Here is a 9,150-nt window from a genome sequence, read left to right as displayed (position 1 = left end):
GCTACATCACCAGTCCCTTTTTTTTTTTTTTTTTGCTTGATTTTGAGACAGGGTCTCATTAAATTACCTAGGCTGGCTGTCCTCAAACTTGTTATCCTCCTGCCTTAGCTGTCCACATAGCTGGGATTATAGGTGTGTGCCATCATACTCAGCAACATTAAGAATGCTTATGCATCAAAGAATACCATCAAGAAGGCAAAAAGAAGCCAGGCATAGTGGTACATGACTGTAATCCCAGTGACTGGGAAGGCTGAGGCCGGAGAATCACAAGTTCAGAGACCAGCCTCAGCAATTTAGTGAGGCCCTGAGTAACCTAGCAAGACCCTGTCTCAAAATTAAAAATAAGAAGGGCTGAGGATGTAGCTCAGTGGTAAAGTGCCCCTGGGTTTAATCGCCAGTACCAAAAAAAAAAAAAAAAAAAGAATGTGAAAAGACAACCTACAGAATGGCAGAAAATATTTGCAAATCATATACCTTATAAAGGATTAATATATAGCATATAAAGGCCTAAAATTCAACAACAAAAAACAAACAACCCAATTCAAAAATAGACAAAGGACTCATAAACAGATATCCCTCCAAAGACATAACCAGTCAAAAAGCACATGAAAAGATGCTCAAAATCATTAGTCATTAGGAAAATGCAAATCAAAATCACAAGACACCACTTTACATCTACTAGGATGGCTATTATCAAAAATGGAAAATAATCAAAGTTGATGAGCATTCAGAAAAATGACTTGTTGGTGGGAATGTAAAATGCTGCAGGTGCTAAAGAAAACAGTATGGAAGTTCCTTTAAAGTTTAAACTGAAGGAAAAAGGCAGTGAGGGAGGGGAACAGATATCATAAAGATACAGGAAAGATCAGTGGAGTAGATGTAGGAGAACGAGAGGGATATAGGAAGAGAGAGGGGAAGATAAATGGAATGAATTTAACAAAATCATGCTATATTCATATACAAAGATATCAAAGGGAATTGTACTTTTATGTAAATGAAGAAAAAAGGAAGTTTAATAGAATAGAGGAGAAAGAATAGCAGGAGGGAGGAGGAGAGGAAAAGGGCTTGAAATCAAATTACTTGCATGTAAGATTTTGTCAAAATGAACCCAATTACTATGTATGATTATAATGCTAATAAACAGAAGGGGCTGGAGATATGACTCAGTGGTAGAGTGCTTTCCTGACATGTGTGAAACCCTGGGTTCCATCCCCAACACCACCAAAAAAAATTAAACAGAGAGTTGGGGCTGCATCCCAGTGGTATAGCACATGCCTGGTGCTCCACAAAAAAAAAAAAAAAAGGTTAAAAATTAAACAGAATGATCATACAATCCAGCAATTCCATTTCTAGGTACATGCCCAAAAGAAGTGAAAGAAGGAACATGCACAGATATTTGTATACTAATGTCCGAAGCAGCATATTCACAACAGCCAAAAGGTGGACATGACCCAAATTTTCACCAACAGATGAACTAATCAACAAATGTAGTATATACATACAATGGAAATATTATTCGGTCTTACATAAAGAATGAAATTGCCAGGCATGGTGACACACACCTGTAATCCCAGCGACTCAGGAGGCTGAGATAGGAGGATCATAAATTAAAGGCTAGCCTCAGCAACTCAGTGAGACCCTGTCTCAAAACAAAAAATAAAAAGAGCTGGAGGTGTAACTCAGTGACAAAGTGCCCCTGGGTTCAATCACCATTACAAAACAAAAGGAATGAAGTTCTGATACATGCTACATGCTACAACATGGATAGACCTGAAAACATGCTAAGTAAAATAACCTACACATATAAGGACAAATACTGTATGAATCTGTTTATATGAGGTACCTGGAATAGGCAAATTTATAGAGGCAGAAAGATAATTAGAGGTTGCTAGGGGCTGAAGAAAGAGGAGTTACTGTTTAATAGATACAGATTTTATCTTGAGGATGAGTGGAAAGGTTTTAGGTATAGATAGCGACAATAGTTATACAACATTGTGAATGTATTTTATGCCACTGAATTATTCACTTACAAAGGGCTAAAATAATAAATATACATATACATACACAACATAAAAGACTACTTAGCTACCTTTTGTGAAATTACCTCTTCTGAGTTTTTTGTCAGATAGATTAAAGGGGTCAGACCATAAATACTTCTCGGCAAACTCCTTTTTGTTAAACATGTATTGTTCTTTCCAAATCAATACCTTTAAATATACTACAGTCACTTTAACAACTCCTTAGTTCTCTCTTACGTAGATAAGACATGATTTATTTAACCAGTTCCCAATGCATAGATATTCAAGTAACTTTTAAAGTTTTGCTCTTGCAGAAAATGCTACTTCAGCCTTGCATTTCTACAAGTAGTTTGATGGGATAAATTCCCAGAGGTAGAAACAATGGGTCAAAGGATAGCCACATTTGAAAATTTTTCTCCTTTAGTTCTTTCCCACTAAGGAGGACTACACAGTAAGGAAGTATCCTGATGGTCCCACATAGTTTTTAAACCAGAACAAATAAGTGGTATTAAATAACTTTTTGGCATCAGTAGGAACAGGGATCAGCAAACCATAGCCTGGGGACCAAATCCACCTTGCTGTCTGCTTTTATATAGGCCATAAGCTAAAAATGTTGTTGTTTTACATTTTTAAATAACTGAAAGAAAGAGTAATTCAGGGAAAATATACAAGAAAATTTTGTAAGAAATTCAAAATTCAGTATCCATAAAGTTTTACTGAAATAGAGCCACACATGTTTGTATATTAGCTGCTTTCATTCATTGTAATAGCAGGGTTAAATATTTAAGACCAAGACCTATGGTCTGCAAAACCTAAAATATTCACTGTCTGACCCTTTATAGAAAAAGTGTGTCAACCTCCAACCTAAGCAACATTTTAAAGAATAGAACCTAGTTCTCTAGGAAATGACAAAGAATAAATTGTCACATAGCTGTTGAAGAAATATTGCAAGAAAGCTCTTGGTTCTCTGGATAATTTAGGATACAAATAGTTTCACATTTTCTTCATTACTGTGGTAGGGGAGCAACAACTAGAAGAACAAGTAGTTACAGCAATTCGGGTTGCAGGACTCCACTTTCTGTGGACTCTCTTGGGTACTAATGTAAAGAGTTTAATTTCAAATTCCAATTGCTTATTGCTGGTACATAGTAAAGTGACTGACTTTTGTATATCAACCTTAAGCCATGAAAATAATAATCATATATTAGTTCCAGGAGATTTATGTCAATTCCTTGGAATTTTCTACATAGGCAATCATGTCATCTACTCCATTGGATTCTTGACCCAAACTCTTTTTCCTATGAGTTCAATTTCAGCTTTTTATTTTGTCCTACCACCAAACAGTTATAATTATGGTTGCCAGATATAATTTTTCAGAGACAGAGAATATAGTGTCCCCACTGTTTCCTGAGCCTATCCCTTAATAGAGTAAAAAGGAAAAAGGAAGACATGGCAAAGCTAAAGTAAAGGGAAAATGCAAGCACAAGTAAACAGCGTGATATTCCCATGAAGCTTGGCCCCCTTGTCATACTAAATAACGTAAAGGTTACAGAAATATTTAACTGACATACTAGAAATGGAGACCAGACAGCAAAATTTCACCCAGGAGGAAATTTAACAGAATTACCATATGTCACTCTGCCCTGACCCCGACCCTCATCACTCCCAGTCTCATACCAGTGTCGGTCAGATTCAAGAGCCTGTGATTAAGAAATCAGGCCTCACTGGAGACAGACGATCAAGCAAAGACTGGACAACCACTTTTCCAAAACAGAAAGGAAACTCGAGCATCAGAAAAGGTGACTAATAAACATACCAAAAGAATATGGCTGCACAAATACCAGAATTTGATTAGATAAAACAGTTTAGGGAATTCCTTGGAACCTACAATAAACATACAGAAACCTGATTTTGGACTGTGTAAATGACTTCACAAGAGAAGTAAAACCTGAAGAGATCACCTGTTCAGATCACTGCTTACAAAAATATTTTAAAATGACACAAAGAAAATCCACGAGATTTCAGGAATATCATACTCAGCAGAATAAAACCCTGGTAGTCAAAGCCAGGACTCCTTGGTCAACCACGACAGAGAAATCCTGATGGATGAAATTTCAATGAAAGATCACCAACAGTTGTTGCACTGGAAATGGGAATTCATAGGATGGAATTCCCTGAAAGCAGTAGGTACCATGTTAAACTCTGTCATGACTATTTGGCAATGGAAACCAATGAAGAAACAACATTGCTGTTCACCAAGAAAAATCAAAATAGAAGATCTTATTGTTCAGAAAAAATAATAAGATACATTTGTTGAGGCCTTAAGATTCAGCAGCTTGGTCACTTGATTAGAAAAATAAACCATTGTTTCTTCCATTGTGACCATTAACTGTAAAACAAAATATGTGTCCAATCACATATGAGACAGAAAAAAATTTTATTACTGAAAGTGAAATAAATGGAAATATCACTGAAAAAGAAATTACCATATGCCATTTGGAATGGCTGCCGATAGTTATCACCATGGCCTTGAAAAATTGGTTGTATGGTTGATGTGTCATCAGTGGATGTGTCCGGAGAACCTTCTGTTTCAGAATCCTCTATTACCACTACACCATCATCATCATCATCATCATCATCATCATCATTATTATCATTGTCATCATCATCATCATCAACATTGTTTTCATTGTCATCTTCAATGGTAATAATAATAAAATCTAAGAATAAACAAAGAAAAAGTTTAAATTAGATATCACATTAAAAAGTTATGGATTGTTTAAAATCTATTTTAGCTGGAAAAATTGTATGACATCTTTTTATATCTGTAACCATTACAAGTTAGCTAACAAACCATTTAGTATGAAGCTTTGAGATATATATGTATGTATGTATACATTTAGAGGATTGTTTCTAGTACTTCCAATTTTGTAGAGTAATACATTTTTTTCTTCCTTTACTTCTTTTATTTATTTATTTATTTATTTATTTATTTGGTACCAGGGATTGAACCCAGGGATGCTTAACCACTGAGCCACATCTCCAGCCCCTTTGTTATATTTTATTTAGAGACAGGGTCTCACTAAGTTGCTTAGGGCCTCTCTAAGTTGCTGAGGTTGGCTTTGAACTTGTGATTCTCCTGCCTCAATCTCCCAAACTGCTGAGATTACAGGCATGTACCACTGTGCCCCACCAGAGAATCAAGTCTTCATAGGAGCAATAAGTTTCTTCTAATTTTAGAAATATGCTGGGCCCAGTGGCACACAATGGTAATCCCAGCTCCTAGGGAGACTGAAGCAGGAGGATCCCAAGTTCGAGGCCAGCCTGGGCAAGTTAGGGAGACCCTGCCTCAAAATAAAAAAAAGGGGGGGTTGGGATATAGCTCAGTGGTAGAGCACCTCTAGGTTCAATCCTGGTGGGAGGGAGGGAATGTCACCATTTGTTTCATGCTAGCTACAATTCATTCCTTCAATGACTTGCTTTTAACTCTTAAATGATGAAACTGGTGTTACATGGCCACACTTGTGCTCACTATGAATTTCAAAATTTGTAAAAATAATAAAATAATATTTGTGATGATTGAAATGTGGAAATAAAGTACAAGAGTAAATGTTATGAAACAAATTATTTTCAAACTGAATCTCACAAAATAAGAAACTAGATGTGAAATATCAACTTAGTAAACCATTTTAGTGGATATGAAAAACAACGCATTATGTAGAGTGCCTGATATCTAAATAGGCTTTCTTATTTCTTAAAGTTGACCAGAAAAACATGTTTGAGTGTAAACTGTTTACTCAGAGGTCATATTTTTGGTTACCTCATAACTCGAATTCCTATATTTCAAACAGACCAAAAAAGATGAATAAAGTAATTAGTTAAACAGAGGTGCATGTGGTAGTGTACAAATGGTACCAAATTAGGAATAGCATAATGAAGGTTCCAGATCAGATTCTGTAGTTATACAAAAGTATAACCTTTGGTATAGATACACCAACTTTTTTGCCTCTGTTATCTCATCTATAAAATATGCAGCTGGGTTTAAAAATCACTGTGAATGTGAACAGTCTTCTTGGAAAAAAAATTAGAAACCACCAAATAATCTAAACAAAATGATTAAGTAAAGATTAAATAAATTATGGTATGTAACTAATGAGAAGCATGTTTTCAAAGAACACGTACTGATATTAGAAATGCTTGTGAAATAATGTTAAGGATGGAGAAAGGATTCAAAACAGAAAACTGCACCATCTACCCACTCTGAGAGCCAAAGAAAACATATCAATGAATATCTAAGTGACTGTTTCTAGGTGGCAAAATAATTATCTTCATTAGACTTCCCTGTCAATTCTCTACAGTAAACTTTAGGTTTTGCCATCAGAAGAAAATAAAAATGTTACTGAATTTTTATTTTTAAGACAAACGTTTGCATATTAATACATTTTCAAACTTGAACTAGTAAAGCTATTGACAACTTCACTAAGGTTTTTCAGTAAATATGTAAAATTCCAATTAATTCCTTTAGGTATATACGCAACCTTCATAACGAAATTTTAAAAGACATTATAACATTTAGAAGTTTTTTTCTTTTTAAGAACATGCTCCCAAAGTGCTACTCGCTTGCTATCAAGTTATCCCTAAGGCATAGTGCACAGAGGGCTGGAAAAGGCATTTTGCCCCAGGACCTCCTCAAGAAATAAGGGTCTGATTACAACAGCCAGACTGTTCCAATTAAAAAAATAATAAAATAAATTTAAAAAAAACATACACATACACACACACATCTTGTGTTAATACACAAACCAATGACTTGCTAAATTTTCGGGTAAGAATTTCCATATCAAACTTTAGAGACTACAAAGTCCGACAGATGGGGATAAGGCAGCCAAATGATATCCCATCGCCCAGCACTCGCTGCCGACCAGACAAGCAAGGCTCCAAACTGCACCTAGCCCGCGGAAAAGTTGCTATTGTAAACATTAAACCGTTTTATCACCTCATGTTACAAAAACCCTAGAGCAGTCAGAACTCCAGACAGCCCGCAGAGGAGGGAGGGAAGCAATCTCCAACAGCCAGAATTATATCCTTTTCTATCCAGCGACCACACAGCAGATGGCCTGAGCCCGGGAGTACGCACCGAAGCCCCACGAGTTTTACAGGGATCCCCACGTTTTGCAGTTTTTTCCAGACGCTATCTGCCTCCTTGAAGCAAAGAGCAGACTCAATACGTTAGGACATCTCCACAACACCGCTACCTCTTTATTTTCTCCCTCATTTTTGTAATTACAATAAAACAGTAAGATCTTTAACCAAAGGCGGTTACCACCAAATCCTGAAAATCTACATAGCAATAGAGAAACTGTTATCTGAATCAACACGCCAGCCAGTAAATTTGGGGGGGAGGGAAACAGAATTGTACCCAGGGACGCTCTACCTCTAAGCCACATCCCCAGCCCTTTTTATTTTTTGAGACAGCGCCTCACTAAATTGCTAAGGCTGGCTTCCAACTGGCGATCCTCCTGACTCAGCTTCCAGAGTCGCTGGAATTACAGGTGTGTATCACCATGCTTGGCTTGCCAATTCTTTCAAGTAAAAAGTCTAAAAGTCTGAGAGTCGGGGTCCTTCCTCATCCCCCACCTGCCTCCGCCAAGGAAGAGAATGAAAAAGGTTCAATTCGTTCCAGAAAGCACCAAATACTTAATCAGTAGTCAAATCTCAAAAGCTCGGCAGAGGGAGAAGCGGAGGGAACCACACAAACCAACGCCCCGCGGCTCTGCTGAAACTCGGGGCAGCAAAAATGCAGACTCGCTCTTCCCGCAAAACAAATTCTCTGTTGCCAAAAGGGACCCAGCCGCCAGGTCAATATCTTCCCATTTTAACACAGTTGTGCTCCGCAGCTGCATGAAAAACGAGGTGGGGTTGGGGTGCGGCTGAACACACCTGCCCTGGCTGTAGAGTCCCCCGTCCGCCCGCCTCCCTCGCCGGGAAACCTCTCTGGGTGGCCCCGTCTCCCAAATTCTAGACTCCCGAAATTGTTTTATGGCTACTCGAGGCTCTGGAAAGAGAGTTCCAGGGACGCTGTGAACCCTGGGGACGTCTGGAGCCCTAGGATCACCTTAAGCTCCCATCTTTTTAAGCCCAAGAGATGCCGTGACCTCTAGGGACACCGCAAGCCCTAGGATTCCCTCGAGTGCCAGGGACGCCATGAACCTCAGGATCGCCTCGAATTCGGGGAAGCCACGAGACCCAGGATCACACTGTGCCCCAGAAATGCCACAAGCCCTAGGATAACCTTGAACTACCATCTCCTAGAGCCCAGGGGACGCGTCCAGCCCCAAAGACGCCGCGAACCCTGGGACCCCCTCGAGCCCTAGGGACGCCATTATGCCTAGGATCACCCCCAAGTCCTAGAGAGCCATGAGCCCCGGAGACGCGGCAAATCCTAGGTTCACCTCGAACCAGCGGGACACAGCAATCTCAAAGACCCCCTGCAGCTAAGGGGATGCTACAAGTCCCAGAGACGCCATGAGCTCCCAGGACGCGGCGAGTTCCAGGATCCTTCGAGCCCCGGGGACGCCATGAGCCCTAGGATCATCTCGAGCGCTAGGGACGCCATGAATCCTAGGACCACCTCGAGCGCTAGGGACGCCATGAATCCTAGGACCACCTCGAGTCCCCAAGACGCCACGAACGCCCAGGACGCCGCGAGTCCTCACATTACCTCGAGCTCCCGGGGACGCCACAAGTTCCATGGACGCACCAAGCCCTAGGATCCCCTCGAGCTACTGGGGATTCCCTGAGGCCCAGGGTCACCTCAAACCAAAGAACCCCTGGACCTGTGTCATACCGGTCGGTAGTGCCCAGGTTCCCACGCACGGGTTAACCAATTGGGGATCCCCCCCCGAGAGCCGGCCAATAGGCGGCCAGATGCCAGCGGCCAGCGCCCAGAGGCCGCCACAGGACACACCCCAGCAGATGACCAACCAATCCAGCCGTCGTCCATGCGGCCGTCTAAGTGGGCGCGGTCCGAACCGTGTCAGAGGCGGAGGCTAGTGGGACAGTTAAGAGAAGGGTCCCTTACCCTGTTCCTCCGACATTGCGAGGTGGCCCTCTCTGGCTCTGAGAACCTGAG

The 9,150-nt window shown here is 40.3% G+C and overlaps 1 pseudogene; it reads left to right on the top strand.

The window, feature by feature from the left end:
- The first annotated feature begins 3,843 nt into the window (after positions 1–3,843).
- LOC124975525 (mitochondrial import inner membrane translocase subunit Tim9-like) lies at positions 3,844–4,128 on the top strand (annotated as a pseudogene).
- The last annotated feature ends 5,022 nt before the right edge of the window (positions 4,129–9,150 follow it).

Source organism: Sciurus carolinensis, unplaced genomic scaffold (genome assembly GCF_902686445.1).
Source record: "Sciurus carolinensis unplaced genomic scaffold, mSciCar1.2, whole genome shotgun sequence".
NCBI lineage: Eukaryota > Metazoa > Chordata > Mammalia > Rodentia > Sciuridae > Sciurus > Sciurus carolinensis.
Note: the sequence above shows the minus strand (reverse complement) of the source record. Positions and strands in the feature narration are given on the sequence as shown.